The 15,153-nt window shown below is 45.9% G+C and overlaps 1 protein-coding gene across 3 annotated transcripts in view; it reads right to left on the minus strand.

Moving 5' to 3' along the window:
- DDX17 (DEAD-box helicase 17) overlaps window positions 1-15,153 on the minus strand; it is a 185,982-nt gene that overhangs the window by 80,790 nt on the left and 90,039 nt on the right. The window lies entirely within an intron of this gene.

Genomic DNA, 15,153 nt, shown 5'->3' on the forward strand with positions numbered 1-15,153 from the left:
TTTTATAAAATTCCACTGTAAACCATCCCCACCTGGAGCGGATCCAACTCTAAGAGACTTCAACGTTGTTTCTAATTATTTTAATGATATAGGCTCATCTAAACTTCTTTTTATATGATCAGGAAGTTTTGGACCCTCTAAAAAATTTAAAAATTCTAAACCATTTTGAACTTTATCATCATAAGACTCGGAAGAATACAAATCTTTATAAAAATTAAGAAATTGACTTAGAATATTACTAATCTGAGTATGTGTATTTCCTTTTTCTTCTTTTATTGCTATTATTTTTACTCTTCTTTTTTTTTTTGCTTTAAGATAATTTGCAAGTAGTCTTCCTGCCTTATTAGAACTTCCATAATACAAGGTTTGCTGGGAAAACAAATCTTTCCTCGCCTATCTTGAAGAAATCTCATTATTTTTCCCCTTTACCTTTAAAAGAGCTTGTAAAGTATCTTGCTGCCATTTATCAACTAATTTAGATTCCAAATATTTAATTTCTTTTTCCAAATCAGTAAATTGCTTAGCAAGTTGTTTTTTAGTATGTGCAGAATAGGAAATAATATGACCTCTCATAGTAGCTTTAAAAGCATCCCATAATATTTCAGTACTAATATCTAATGAAGTATTTATTTGGAAAAACTCAGATACCTTTAACTTAAAATCTTCAAGAAAAGCTGAATCCGCAACCAATGTATTATCAAATCTCCATATTGATCCATTTTTATCCTGTTTGTCCAACCTAAATTTGATCCAAACCCCTCCATGATCCGACAAAATAATTGGATCAATGGAAGCTTGTGTCACCTGCTGTACCAATGAATTTGAAACCAAAACATAATCAATTCTTTAAAAAGACTTATGAACTTGTGAAAAAAAAAAAAAATTCCTGATCATTGAAATGAAGTATTCATCATATATCTTTTAAATCACAAGATTGTACCAAATTCTCTAGCCCTAATTATTTTATATATTTGCTTGGCTTTTTATCCAAAAAAGGATCCATTACAGCATTAAAATATCCAGCTACAACTAAATTAGAAGCAGCCAATGGGAGTACCGTATTTTCACGTAGATAACGCGCACCTGTGTAAAACGCGCACACGGGTATAGCGCACGGAAAACACAAATTTATTTACAGAAATTTTTATATACCGCGCACACCCGTATACCGCGCATGCTGCCCAACTCTCCCATCGCCACCCGACTCTCCTCTGGCCACCCCGACTCTCCTTTCACCCGCCCCGACTCTCCTCTCCCCCTTGAAGTCCTGTCCCCACCCTGAAAGCCTGATGTCCCCCCCCCCGATGTCCGATTCACCCCCCGCAGGACCGCTCGCACCCCCCACCCCGAAGGACCGCTCGCACGCACTCCCACCCGCACCCCCACCCAGAAGGACCGCTCGCACCCCCACAGCCTCCTGACTCCCCCCCCATCATGTAGAAGCTCCTACCGGTGTCCTGCTGCTTTCTCTTGGCAGTCCCGGCCCTTCCGTGAGCCCTGCGCCTGCGATGCTTCCTCTTCCAGCGGTTCACCCTTTCTCTAATGTCAAGCCCTCTTGCCCCGCCGACTCCCCGACACGATCGGGGCAAGAGGGAGCTCAAGCCCTCTTGCCCCCCCCGACACGATCGGGCAAAAGGGAGCCCAAGCCCTCTTGCCCCGCCGACTCCCCAACTCCCTGACAATATTGGGCCATGAGGGAGCCCAAACCCTCCTGGCCACGGCGACCCCCTACCCCGCACTACATTATGGGCAGGAGGGATCCCAGGCCCTCCTGCCCTCGACGCAAACCACCCTCCCCCAACGACCGCCCCCCCAAGAACCTCCGACCGCCACCCCCAGCCGACCCGCGACCCCCCGACCATGTGCCCAAGGCCCTGCCCCCAGGAGGGACCTAAGGCTCCCGGGCCTATTCTGATTGGCCCAGGCGCCTTAGGCCCCACCAGTAGGCGGAGCTTTGGGACGGATGGGCCAATCCGGCCTCATTCCGTTGTTGGCTGCCTGCCGGACAGGCGGGTTTGGCTCCCGTCTGTCCAGCCAACTACACAAAGGTACGGGGAAGGGGGGTGGGGGTGTCGTGGGGGTCGGCCAGGGAGGTCGCGGGTCAGCTGGGGGGGGCGGTCGGAGGTTCTTGGGGGGGGCGGTCGTTGGGGGGAGGGGGGTTTGCGTCAAGGGCAGGAGGGCCTAGGATCCCTCCTGCCCGTAATGTAGTGCGGGGTGGGGGTAGTGGGTCGCCGTGGCCAGGAGGGTTTGGGCTCCCTCATGGCCCGATATTGTCGGGGAGTTGGGGAGTCAGCGGGGCAAGAGGGCTTGGCCTCCCTTTTGCCCCGATCGTGTCGGGGGGGCAAGAGGGCTTTGAGCTCCCTCTTGCCCCGATCGTGTCGGGAGTGCCGCGGTTGGCTGGGGCAAGAGGGCTTGAGCTCCCTCTTGCTCCGATCGTGTCGGGGGTGCCGCGGTTGGCTGGGGCAAGAGGGCTTGAGCTCCCTCTTGCCCCGAACGTGTCGGGGAGTCGGCGGGGCAAGAGGGCTTGACGTTAGAGAAACCGCCGGAAGAGGAAGCAGCGCAGGCGCAGGGCTCACAGAAGGGCCGGCACCGCCAAGAGGAAGCAGGACACCGGAAGGAGCTTCTACATGATTGGGGGGGTCTGGAGGCTGTGAGGGTGAGAGCGGTCCTTCAGGGTGGGGGTGCGGGTGGGAGTGCGTGCGAGCGGTCCTTCGGGGTGGGGGTGCGTGCGGGCGGTCCTTCGGGATGGGGGTGCGAGCGGTCCTGTGGGGGGGGGGTGAATTGGACGTCGGGGGGGGGAACTATGTAAAAAAAAAATTTGTACAATGCGCTCACGCGTATAACGCGCAAGGGTATGCGCGGTTTGTAAAAACCACGTATAACGCGCGCGTTATATGCGAGAAAATACGGTAATAATTGTTGTAAATTCTTGAAATAATCATTTTGGTTCGAATTAGGGGCATAAACATTAAACAAAGTCAAGGTATTTCCCATTCTCATTTCCACCTTAATCCATCTTCCCAAGGGATCAAAATCTATCATTTGAAAAGAAGCTGAACAATTACTACTTATTAAAATGGCAACTCCCGCTTTTTTCCTAACTGCAGGGGCAAAAAAAACAGTGCTTTACCCAATCCCCTTCGAGTTTCTTTCATTCTATATCCGATAGATGCGTCTCTTGGATATAATATATATCAGCCTTCTGTTTTTTCAAGAATGTAAGCATTTTTTTCTTTTTACTGGGTGATTGAGGCCATTAACGTTAAGTGAAAAATTTTAATCTGCATTATATATTAATTATTAAATATCTCTTCCAAATTTCAAAGAGTAAGTAAAAAATTAAAGTATGATTATACACCATTTTCCATATTAATGCATCTTGAATAATACACCTCCCCCAATTATTATTATACCCTTTACTAATACCCATCCCACCCTTCCCCTCCCTAAATAATGACATAAATAACTTGGAACCACACATATAAGTTCAGGTAAATCAAGATAAATCCCCAACAGACAATTATAAATCAATTTTGTAATACATTAATCATGTTATATATATATCTTATCATTAATATAATCAAGAATCTTAAATAAATACCAATGACCTTAATAATCAGACCCCTAGAAATAAAAAACAAACCTAATTATTCAAATACCATTGACAATAATGATGAAATATATTACTTGAGTGATTAATAAGTAAATAATATATTAATTTATAAATTTTCATAAATAATATTCATTTCTTTTTAATCATGTATAATCCGGTGGAAGTGACGTCACTGATGCGGCCGGTCGCTCGGGGCTGAAGCTCCGTCAGGGCCGATGTGTAATTAGCGCATATGGCTGAGTTAGCGCTTTTTTTTTTTTTATCGCCCCCACGATACCCCAGAGGGTGGATGCGATGGCCACCGCTACCCGGCACAAATTGGAGCCGCTTAAGAGTGCCGGTAGCAAATCAGGAGCTGAGGCTGAGAAACTTCCGGGATCCCCGAGTGGAGTTAAGATGGCGTCTGGGCTGGTGGCAGAGAGCAGCGTGGAGGTGCGGCGTTTGGAGGCTGGGCCGCGGTCTGGTGAGTGCGGCCTGGATGAACAGGGCGGATTTGCGGAGCTGTTAGCCAGCTTACGGGAGGACATCCGATCCATCCGCTCTGATATTAAACAAGCAGTAGTGGACATTAAATCGGACCTACAGGAGGTCTCCAGCAGACAAGGGGAATTGGAGACCCGGGTGGACGCGGTGTCGGAAGATCTTATAGACACTCAGGGCGCGGTAGTGGCTCTTCAGAAGGATCGTGTGGACATTTGGGACAAACTTGAAGATCTTGAGAACCGCACGCGCCGCTGTAATTTGCGGCTGCGAGGAGTGCCAGAGGAGGAGAGATATAAAGACGTGCGGCAAGTGGCGCAAGACATCTGTGCCGACCTTCTGAGGCTGGCGCAGAGGGATTCTGAAGGCGGACCGGGTGTGCATATAGAACGAGTCCACCGAGCCCTTGGTCGAGTCCAGGGGAACCTACCTAGGGACATTGTACTTTGTCTTAGTTCCATTGCGGTGAAGGAGACCATTTTACAAACAGCCCGACAACACGCAGATTATAAGTGGAATGGGCTCCCGGTTGCTGTTTTTCAGGATCTGGCGGCCGTTACCCTGTAGAAACGGCATGATTTTCAGGGGGTCACAAGATATTTACAACAGGCTGGCTATAAATATCGCTGGCAATTTCCTTTTGCTCTGTTGATGACTATTGGGACTAAGCACAGAAGGGTGCGGACCCCGATGGAGGCGTGGAATGTCTTGAAGGAATTGTTGGGAGATGCTGTTCCGGTGGAGGTGTCCAGTAAGGCGGGACGGCGTGATGGCGGAGTCCGTCCTTCTCAGTGGCAGAGAGTGCGCCCACAACGCCAGAGGCGCGGTGTCCCGGCTGAGCCTGCAGTTGGTTGTTCGTTTTGCTGCGGCCGAGGAGGATCTGCACTGGACTTCTTTTTTCTGTCTCTTTCCTTGGTTGGAATGAGTGTTCGGTAGTTTGGAGTTGGGTGGGCTTTGTGGAGTGATGGTAGTCTGGTTGTGGGGGTAGTATGTTTGTGGAGTATGGGGGTTGGATGGGTGGTTTTTCGTATGGGGAAGTGGGCGGTGGGTGAGTGGGGGTGTGGTGGGTTTGTGGGGTAGTTTGCGTGGGTCGTATGAGTGGGCGGTATGTTGCGGCCTTGCTGCTAGTGGGCCTTCCTTGACCGAATAACTCCAGTCATTCTTGGGGCTGGAGATGGTAGGGGGAGGGGATTGGGGTGGGGGACTTGGGGTTAGGGTATGGGATGTGGGGGGGATTTGTTGGGGTCGATTCCTTGGATACAGTAGGGGGGTTTGGGTATTTGGGGGAGACCGCAGTTGGAGGCTGGGCTGACTGCGTTGTAATTTGGGTGGTAGGTGGTTCTGGGCGTGTGGTTTTGGGTTCTGATGGTTAAAGTGGTTACTTGGAATGTGGGGGGTATAAATTCACCGATTAAACAGTCCAAAATTTTACACCATTTACAGCGGCATCGAGTTGATGTGGCCTTATTGCAAGAAACTCACTTGGATGAGAAAGAACATTGTAAACTTAAACGCTGGTGGGTAGGAGATTCTGTAGAGGCGGATGGGGTGGGAAAGAAGAGAGGGGTTGCTATTCTGTTTCGGAAAGGGGTTGTGACTGATCTTACGTTGTTGGCCGCGGATGCCGGTGGGAGGTATGTGATCTGTAGGGGGGTGGTGGACCGGCAGCTGTTGCTTTTTTGTTGTATCTATGCTCCAAATGTCTATGATCCCCTTTTTTATAAGACTATGGTGACGGCACTGTCCGCATATCAGGGAACTCCGATGATTGTAGGAGGCGATTTTAATGCTGTCTGGGACCCCGATATGGACTGTTCGGCGAAACCAGGGGCTGGGAGGTTTGCTGGTTCCCGGTGTCTGCAGAATTTGGGTCAGTTGTTGGATTTGGTGGACGTTTGGCGGGTGTTACACCCGGATGTGAAGGATTATACCCACTTATCTCGGGCGCATAATACGCAGTCCCGAATTGATTACCTCCTGGTGTCTAGCTCGCTTTTTGGGTCGGTGGGGGACGCAGATCTTGGAGCGGTAGTGATTTCTGATCATGCTATGGCTTGGCTTACTTTGGAGGGAGGGCCCCCGAGTGTGCGTGGTCGGCGCTGGGTGTTCCCGCTTTCCTTTTATAATGACCTTAAGTTTCAGGAAATGTTGAGAGACAATTGGAGGACTTATGCTCTTACTAATGAAGCTCATCAGGATCACCTAGTGCTCTTTTGGGATGCTGCTAAGGCAGTGTTGCGGGGGGCCATCATTAGTTATACCGCTTACGCTCGCAAGGCGCGGGATCGGGAGATCCTACGTTTGGATAAGGCATTACGGCAGGCACGTCGACATTATGGTCAGACCCAGCTACCAGCAGATCGTGCTCGGTATTTGGAGCTCCAGGTGGCTCTTAATGAGCTTTTGCATAAACGAGCGCGCAAATTCATGGCCTATTATAAGTATCAGTTGTATCGGTATGGCCAGAAAGGGAGTAGGTTGATGGCTCGCCTGATCTCCTCGGAGTGGGGCCCGCGGAAGGTGCTGACTTTGAAGGATCCGAGTGGGCGTCGGGTTACCACGAATGCGGGTATTTGTGAGATTTTTCGGGATTATTATCATGTGCTCTATGCCCCTCCTGATGAGAATGGGTTGTGTGGGCGCACCTATTTGCAGAATGTTACTCATCCCCGGCTGACTTCATGGAGCGGTCGCGGTTGGAAGCCTTAGTGACTCCGGAAGAGGTATATATGGCGATTGTGCAAAGCCCTTTGTTGAAGGCCCCGGGAGAGGATGGGTTACGTAACGAGTTTTTAAAGATTTTGGGTGAAGGGATAGTGCATCCTTTGGCTCAGGCATTTAATGTGATGATTCAGGCGGAGGCTCTGCCTGAGCGGTTGAATCTTGCACGGATTTTGATGCTCCCGAAGCCGGGTAGGGACCCGACGATGCCGGAGGCGTATCGCCCGATCTCTTTGTTGAATGCCGAAGTTAAACTATTGGCTAAAATCATGGCGAATAGGTTGGCAAAGGTTCTTCCGCGGCTTTTGCATGAAGCGCAGGTGGGGTTTGTCCAGGGAAGATCGATAGCCGTGAATATGCGTAAGCTCTTGCTGTCCCTAGAGATGCGGGCCTCACAGAACTCGCGGGCGCTGTTGATTAGTTTTGACGCTGAAAAGGCGTTCGATCGGGTGCGGTGGGAATTTATGTTTGATACGTTGATGGATTATGGTATTGGGGGCAATTTTCTTTCGGCGGTGCGGGCGTTGTATGCTTTGCCTCAAGCTCACATTTTGGTGAATGGGGTGGAATCTGACCTTTTTGATATCTCTTGTGGGACGCGACAGGGTTGCCCATTGTCCCCGTTGCTTTTCGCTTTGACATTGGACCCTCTGGTACAAGATGTTTATGCGATGCCGACGATACAGGGATTTCAGGTGGGGGACCAGCAGTTTAAATTGGCGGCGTATGCGGATGTTGTTGGTACATGTTGTTGATCCTGAGCGGTCTTTGTTTGCGCTCTTGGAGTTGCTGAGTGAGTATGGGGCTTATGCTGGTTTGCGGCTTAACTTAGATAAGTCTGAGGCATTGGCCTCTTCTGCAGATGTTCGGGAGGCTGGGGGGGGCGCTTTCCTTTGCGGTAGGCACCTGGTTCATTTCGCTATCTTGGGGTTCACATAGCTATGGATGTCCGTACCTTGTATCATTTGAATGTGGCTCCGCTGTTGTTGGACACTAAACGTTGGTTGGATGGTTGGCAATTGCTTCCCTTATCTTTGATGGGGAGGAGTCAGCTGGTCCGGATGATGGTGTTGCCACGGTGGCTTTATTTATTTCAAACCCTTCCTCTGCATTTGTTGCGGAAAGATCATCGTAAGATCCAGGGCATGTTTTCTAAATTTGTATGGGCGGCGAAGAAGCCTAAGATGCCCTTGCAGGGTTTACAGGGGGGTTGGAGCCAGGGGGGCTTGGGCCTGCCTAATTTACAACGCTATAACTATGCTTGTTTGTTACGTCACTTGGGGGATTGGTTGAGGGGGTCGACTGTGTTTACACCTGTGCCTATGGAACGGGCATATTATGCTCCTGCGCACATTTTATCAATGGTGCTTCTTCCCCGTGCGCTGTTGCCAGCTCGGTTTCGTCGTAGTCTGCTGGTGAGTTCCTTGCAGGCGGCGTGGAGGTGGTTAGTTCGTAATTTGGATGGGGATCCATGTCTTACAGATCAGATACCGCTTCGTGGACACTCACCCTTCCCACCAGGGTCTGACAACGCAGCTTTTTGTAATTGGGAACGAGAGGGGGTTTGGCAGTTGGAGCATGTTATGACATCGGAGGGGACTTTAGTGGAGTTTGCGGCCTTACAGCGTCGTATTGGGGCCCAATGGGGTAATTTATTTGCATATACTCAACTTAAACATTTTTGGGCCACTCTGGACCAGGGGCAGCTGGGAGCCAGAATTGGTTCCCGCCTGCGGGAATTTTTTGGATTTGATAATGAGGAGGGTTTGTTGGTGTCGATGCTTTATAAGGGTTTGGGGAAGGTGGAAGCATGTAAGGATGTGAGTGTTTATCGTAGAAGTTGGGAAAAGGACTTGCAACTGCCTTTACAGGAGTGGGATATTGTTGCGCAAATAGGGGGGGGTTCCCGCCCTGACCCGTAGTGCTCCCCTGCAGGAATGCTACTATCGGGTGGTTTTTAGGGCTTATCTTACGCCTCAGCAGTATTATTATTGTGGGGGTGCTGGGTCTCCGTTGTGTCGTAAATGTGGTTTGGGAGACGGGACCTTTGGCCATATGTTCTGGGGGTGCTCGGTCGTACAATCCTATTGGCGGGAGATTTTACAGTTTATGCGTACCAGGCTGGGGTTAGAATTGGAGGGCACGCCGAATCAGTTGGTGTTGGATTTGACTGGGGCGTATGGGTTGATGAGTGGATTGCGTAAATTGTTATGCCGGAAGCTAGCCTTGGTGGCTCGGAAGGGTATTTTGAAATTTTGGATTTCTCCTGAGCCTCCAGGGTTTTGGCTTTGGAGGGGTGATGTGCATCAATTGGCCTGTTGGGAAGCCAGAGATGCAAAGGGTTCTAGGAAGGGGGGGGCAGAGATATTTGAGGCTCTGGGATCCCTATCTTCAGCTCCTTCATCCCAGGGGGCGCAGTCTGCTCTTGAATGAGTTGCGCTGTTCTTAGCTCTTTGGGGTTGTTGTTGAGGTTGGGTGTAAAATTTTAAATTTTTATTTTATTTTATTTTTTTTTAATTTTTATTTCTCCTTTACTGGAAGTGGATGTTAGTGGGGGGAGGAACCGGGGGGGGGGGGGGGTTAGGAGGGGTTATTTTAGGCTCTAGGAGTCTTTGGGGGGGGGGCGGGCAGTGCATGTGGCCCTGGGATTATCAGAGTCCAAATTCCCGGGCACTTTTCAAGTTGTTGGTTGTGATTGTCTTGCGGGCACTTCTTCTTTCTTTTTGTTCTTTGTGGATTGTTGTTGAGGGGGGGCTGTTGGGGGGGGGTTGGGGTTTGGGAGGATTGTTTTGGTTTCAGCTTTATTATTGTGTATGGAGCTTTTTCAATGCCAATAAAATAAAAATTGTTTTGACACTAATCATGTATAATCCATTAACTAACCAAACAAAAATAGCATTAACATTAGTGATTAAATATATTACTTGAGTGAATAAGAAAATATGTTAATTTATAGATTCTCATAAATAATAATCATGTATAATCCATTAACTAAACCAACATAAAGGAATACATTCATTCATTGCCAATGAATTTCATTGAATAAAACAAAATGAAATTGATGAGTCCAAAACCCAACGAAAGATAAATGCTATAAATATATTCACTTAATAAAATAAAACATATAATAAGAAATAATTTAGTCATTCATAAAGAACCTTCTCATGGAAACAAGGAAATACAATTAAGCAATTCACAATACTATATCAACAGAACATAACATCACCATACAGTCATTGCCTTTAGGATGACCCAGTAGTGATCCAAACATGTGCCTTACTCCAGTTATACTCAGGATTGCAGAAATAGCTCATACTCCAAGTGAAATGTATTTCAGGTTATAAATAGATAATAGTACTTCATATATTGCTGTCAATAATGAACAAATTAATATCTTGAAACTAAAACCATTAAATCTCCTTCATCTTGTCTTAATATCCATTAAAACCCCCAGAAGGTTATTGCTGCTATGGTTCTCTACACATATCCGCCCCAGTCATATTGCAAACAACTCAGATACCTTCGGATTCTCCATTAGCCAATTCTTCTTCTTAATATGCATAGTCGATGTCAATGGTGGTATCAAATAACTTCTCTTGCTGAAGTTTGCGGCTCTTGATGGATCATTTTCGAAAAGAAGAACAACGCGTACAGGAGTAGACAAGCTATTCTGGGCCAAAACACCGCAAACACCAAGAGTGGGGGGGGTCTGTGATATTGGCCGTTGACACCTGCCGCACTTTTTTAAACCAGTTAATGGATGGTACATCGACGGGAAAACTGCCTCAGCCAAATTAAACTCAATGGCTGAGGCCCCGTCGGCCGAACACCCGCAAAGCGAAAAAAAAGAAAAAAAATGTTCTTCTTTTTTTTCTAGAGAAAAGAAACGAAAGAAAGAAAACGTGGGAGTGGGAAGGCAATAAAGTTTGAACAGCATTCAAAAACACACAACTTGGGGTGCCTGAGGACCAAAATGGCGGCGATGTAGAGGAGCTGCGAGAGACGTTCTCAACAAGTTCCTAATCTGCGTTTCTCAAATACCTTACACGGATGCCTCCTAAGAGGAAAGGGGTGCTTAGGGCTTCTGCCTCGTCGGCCCTGATGTCCACCCCGTTTCAGCAGACGATGGACCGTTTCTTCGCGCCTTCTCCGGCGCCCACACAGGCTGGAGTGGAGAGCTCGGCGTTGGGCGGTGACGGGAGGGAGTCACTGGCCCTTTCGGGCATTGAAACATCGTTGTCTCCTTCAGCTCCCACGACGCCTCCGTGTCCGGCTACAGCCGAAACGCTGTGGCGAGAGACACACGCTTCCGGAAGTGAAAGCGTGGGGTCTCCCGGCGAGGGCTCAGCGTTGTCGGCGGGACGGCAGATGGAATCAACAGCAGAGAGAGGGGATTTTTCCCTCTCTCAAACGGAGGTTTCTTTGAACAGCATCTGGCAATTGTTGCAGAGGATGGAAGGGAAAATTGAAAAATCAACTGATGAGGTAACAAAATTAAATGAAAAACTGGAAATTTTGACTGGGTCAGTTGAATCTATGAAAATGGAGTTTACAGGCCAAGCCAAGCAAATGCAGGGGGACATACAACAATTGCAACAATTCAAATTGGCTTCAATTAAAGATAGCTCTATCATTCATAAGAAACTAGAACAATTTGAAAATTTTAATAGGCGTTTGAACCTCCGCTTTCTAAATTTTCCTCAAATTTCAGGAATGTTACCTATTGATTTGCTAAAAAGATACCTCATTGAGAATTTGGAAATTTCTTCAAATTGTATTCCTCCAATCAATAAAATTTATTATTTACCAAATAAAAAGATGCCTGATGGAAATGGAAAAGGAAAGGTAAATGAAGATGGAAATGAGATTGGGAAAGTAAGAGAAGGAGAGACAAATGTGATAGATTTTGCAAATGTGACGGCTTTACTGGAACAAACGATAACATCTGAAATGGACAGAGCAACATTATTAGTATCATTTGTTTTTGAACAGGATGTGAATATGATTATGAAATTGTTTTTCAAAAATTCCCAAAAATTATTTGGGGGACAGAAAATATGGATATATCCTGACGTAGCTAAGACTACACAAGAACGGAGGAAAGATTTTCTTGCAATGCGACAACAGACTATAAATATTGGAGCAACATTTTTATTGGTGTATCCCTGCAAATGCCTGGTTAGGTACTTAGGTGTTAAATATGTTTTTTTCTCTCCTAACCATCTGAAGGAATTTCTAGATGTTAAGCAGATCATCAAGGATTAAGGATTAAGGGATAATAATAATTGGGCGCTAGATACATTATGCCTTTCTTTTTTGTATTATTCCTTTAAATTTCTCTCTAATTTTAGTTTTGGTCAACCCCTGTTTATTGTGGTCTAAGAAGGGGTTTATTATCATCATTATGATGATTGTGGCAAAAGTATTATTGCGTTAAAATTTTCTTTCCTGTATTTAATGTACAAGAATTAATTCTTGTAAAATAAGATTGTATAATTATAAATAAAAAAAAAAAATAAAAAAAAAACAAAAAAAAAAAAAAACACACAACTTTTTAACTTCGCAGAAAACTAAGAACTGAGGAGCCACGCACCTATGTCGGGCGGGAAGTCACTCGCGCTGCGAGATGCGGGTGGTTCCCAAACTTTCTTAAGTTTTTTAAGTGGCAATACACTTTTAAAGCTGTCCGTACTGGGGCTGTGTAGATGACATCACCCACGTGTGAGAATATGTTGCCTGCTTGTCCTAGGATAATGGTAGTTATATGACAAACTTTGAATTATTCCGAGGAACCGTACAAGGCTGTGCTCTATCTCCTTTACAGTTTGCTTTATCAATAGAGCCTTTTGCACAAATAGTGCGCCAGCATTCTGAGATCACTGGTATATGGTGTGGTGGCTTTCAACATAAAATTGTGTTTGCTGATGATGTATAGCTTACATTAACTCAATCTGATACTTTGTTGCAACATCTGTTATCTCTGTTTGAGGCTTATGGAGATATATGAGGCTTTAAGGTTAATATGCTTAAATCCAAAATTTTAAATTTAACAATACCATCTGCTGAAGCAACACAATTCCAACAGAAATATCAATTTCCTGTGCGAAGGGGACAATCCACTATCTTGGGATTAATATCCCTAAGCGTATAGACCAATTGTATGCTTGTAATTTTCCAAGATGCCTTTAACATAGTAACATAGTAGATGACAGCAGATAAAGACCCGAATGGTCCATCCAGTCTGCCCAACCTGATTCAATTTAAATTTTTTATTTTTTCTTCTTAGCTATTTCTGGGCAAGAATCCAAAGCTTTATCCTGTACTGTGCTTGGGTTCCAACTGCGGAAAATTTCTGTTAAGACTTACTCTAGCCCATCTACATCCTCCCAGCCATTGAAGCCCTCCCAAGCCCATCCTCCACCAAACGGCCATATACAGACACAGACCGTGCAAGTCTGCCCAGTACTGGCCTTAGTTCGATATTTAATCTTATTTTCTGATTCTAGATCCTTTGTGTTCATCCCACGCTTCTTTGAACTCAGTCACAGTTTTACTCTCCACCACCTCTCTCGGGAGCGCATTACAGGCATCCACCACCCTCTCCGTAAAGTAGAATTTCCTAACATTGCCTTTGAATCTACCACCCCTCAACCTCAAATTATGTCCTCTGGTTTTACCATTTTCCTTTCTCTGAAAAAGATTTTGTTCTACGTTAATACCCTTCAAGTATTTGAACGTCTGAATCATATCTCCCCTGTCTCTCCTTTCGTCTAGGGTATACATATTCAGGGCTTCCAATCTCTCCTCATACATCTTCTGGCGCAAGCCTCCTATCATTTTCGTCGCCTTCCTCTGGACCGCCTCAAGTCTTCTTACGTCCTTCGCCAGATACGGTCTCCAAAATTGAACATAATACTCCAAGTGGGACCTTACCAATGACCTGTACAGGGGCATCAACACCTTCTTCCTTCTACTGACTATGCTTCTCTTTATACAGCCCAGCATCCTTCTGGCAGCAGCCACTGCCTTGTCATACTGTTTTTTCACCTTTAGATCTTCGGACACTATCACCCCAAGGTCCCTCTCCCCGTCCGTGCATATCAGCTTCTCTCCTCCCAGCATATACGGTTCCTTCCTATTATTAATCCCCAAATGCATTACTCTGCATTTCTTTGTGAACTTTTTTTGTTGTTGTAGGATTGGGATTCTCTTTCACATTCCTGACTAGGACAAATAGCGGCTATAAAGATTGTACTACTACTGAAATTTCTCTATGTGTTTATGTCCCTACCCATCGATTTACCCTGCTCATTTTTTCAAGATCTGAATAAGAAAATGTTTACTATATCTGGTGGGGAAAACCTCCTAGGGTGAAACGTCAGATATTGTGGTAACAAAAAAACCAAGGAAGAATGGGAGTGCCCAATTTTTAGCTTTACCATCAGGCTGAGAAAACTGCAAATTTTGATGGCTTGGATAAATACTAAACTCTTGGTGCAAATGGAGCAACGATTGTTTCCCACAACACCCCTATAGGCTATTCCAGGGTTGCCTACACAGCAGTTTCTGGCTTTAATATCGAAGGCCACCCTGCTCTTTGTACTATCCTCTAAGACCTGGTATTCTCTCTGGCAGGTTTCCTGAGCGCCAATATATTGGCCTCACAGCTATCTTCTATACTCTGGGTCTGCAGACTGATAGCTCTTAGTCAGTATTTTTCTCAATGGGCGACAGCCTTTTTATGCACCTTAGGCCAGCTTTGGGGTGATCAAAGGGTACTATTATGGGATGTTTTGCAAGAGGAATATAGGCTCCTTAATTGAGTCTTTTTATTACACCCAACTTAAGAGATTTACTACTACTACTAATTACTCCTCAATATACTTCTCCTAGTACTCTTTGCTATGACCAGTCTGGTCTCTAGAATAAGCTCTATTATTGTCTACTGTAACCTATTTGTTGTCATGACTAGTCTGTTTTAAAACGATTGTGAATGTAACCCGTTCTGAGCTTCTGGGAGAACGGGATAGAAATAGAAATAAATAAATTATTTCTATAGTGCTACCAGACGTACGCAGTGCTGTACAGTCACAAAGAGTAAGAAAATAGTCCCTACTCGAAAGAGCTTACAATCTAAACAGGCAAGACAGACAAACAGGATGTCATGGATACAGTTAAGGGGAACGGTTAATCAGCTGGCTGGGTTGGAGGGCAGAGGGTTAAGGATTGAAAACCATATCAAAAAGGTGAGTTTTCAGTACTGCATAAACAGGCCAGAGATTAATTATCTCTTCCATTTACCTATTTAGAGCAAGCTTTACAAAAACCTCTGCAATGAG

The sequence above is a fragment of the Geotrypetes seraphini genome, chromosome 2, assembly GCF_902459505.1.
Source record: "Geotrypetes seraphini chromosome 2, aGeoSer1.1, whole genome shotgun sequence".
Lineage (NCBI taxonomy): Eukaryota > Metazoa > Chordata > Amphibia > Gymnophiona > Dermophiidae > Geotrypetes > Geotrypetes seraphini.